This window comes from Cyprinodon variegatus, unplaced genomic scaffold (assembly GCF_000732505.1).
Source record: "Cyprinodon variegatus isolate N-32 unplaced genomic scaffold, C_variegatus-1.0 Scaffold20, whole genome shotgun sequence".
Classification (NCBI taxonomy): Eukaryota; Metazoa; Chordata; class Actinopteri; order Cyprinodontiformes; family Cyprinodontidae; genus Cyprinodon; species Cyprinodon variegatus.
In genome coordinates this window covers 852,349-853,946 of record NW_015150473.1, presented here as the reverse complement: position 1 = coordinate 853,946, position 1,598 = coordinate 852,349, and positions in this window count along the sequence as shown.

The following is a 1,598-nucleotide window of genomic DNA, read 5'->3' as shown; positions in this document are numbered from 1 at the left end:
AAAAGTACGCCAGAGTGTTGTTCAGCATGAGGGTGAGTAGAAAATGAAGGCTAATCATGTTTTGGGTGTACTATTCCTTTAATCAGCTGTTGAGCCGCTCTGGGACGCAATCTCCCCGCCGGTCTGGAGCAGCAGGATGCTGCCTTCAGTCTCTATGAGAAATCCCTTTTCAGGTTTCAACCTCGGCCTAGTGAGGTAAGCAGCAATAAAGTAGAGCTTTGATTAGATAATATGTTAAAATACGTCACTTCCAGTGAGGATAAAGCTCTTAGGTTGTGTCCGAATGTCCACCCTCACCCCTAAATCCCTCTATCACTATATAGAGCAGGGACTATATAGTGGACTTGGACTGACCATTCGGAAGGATGATCACTACTTTTCCCTGCAAGGTGAATGTGCCATCTTTGTTCTTTGTCGCCACCTTCGCTACCCGACAGCGGGCCGCTGTTACAACAAATCCCATGAGAGCTCTCGCAAAGCAATCTTGGATATACTGTATCTGTTTGTCTACTAGACCTTAGGACACTAATTTAAAATGCCGTAACCACTATATAGGCAGAGATTTAGACACACCTTCAGAGGGTCTATGGAACAGGACTGGGTCGTGAAGCTGGTTGCTCGATGCTGATTGGCTAACCTGATTAAGGATTTTTGACTGGCAGTTTCCAGACAGTGGGAAGGTTTTCCTCATGAGTTGGGAAAAGTGATAATTCAGTCATCGTGCCGAACTCTTACCGTGGTTTCAGGAGTTTATTATTTCAGAGAGCTTCACAACAGCTATTTTCACCTTTTGTACTGATGTGTTTTATGTATTTCAACAATTGTCAAAGCAATATGTGATGTTTGGATTTAATTAACACCATCAAGCCTCTCCTGAGAGTAGCAGCTGCCATTGCTTCAATAGGCCAGTCGTTATCTCTGCTCTCTGTAACCTCATGACTCTTCAACATAATATGAAGAATCTGTAGATTTTGAACTGGAGATGAACCAACACAGTATTTTTAAGGCCGATACCGATACCGATAATTTTGACATCAGTCTAACTGATCCCTGCACTGCAAAGAATTAAAATCTTTTTTGAAAAATAACTGGGGGGTTACTAAGCAGGTAAAAGTGAGACACTTTGCCAATGAATTAGACAATTTATATCTAAAATAAGAAAATAAATTGCATTGCCTTATTTCAAGATCATAATGTTTTATCTTATTTCAAGAGTAATATGACTAATTCCATTTTCAGATCATCTTATTTACCTGCTCAAATTAACGGTAATTACACTTATGTTAAGACATTTTTGCACATTTTTAGACAGTTTTGCAGTGTGATATTTACTGACGACTTTTAGAGGCCAATGTTTGATGCCGGTTTGTTTTTTTCTTCCTCCATTTACATGGTAGAAATGACCTAAGATAAGACTGGTTACACAAGTCTCAATTCAAAGAAAAAAAAGCATTATTAACAAACCAAAAAAAAAACATTAGCACTGGATAGCAATTTGTTGGAGGGGCAATGCATGAGTTTCACTGCTCAAAACAATAATGAATCAGCAAACTCATGCATGATTTGGCTAATGCAGATACCAAAAAAAAAAATGCTAA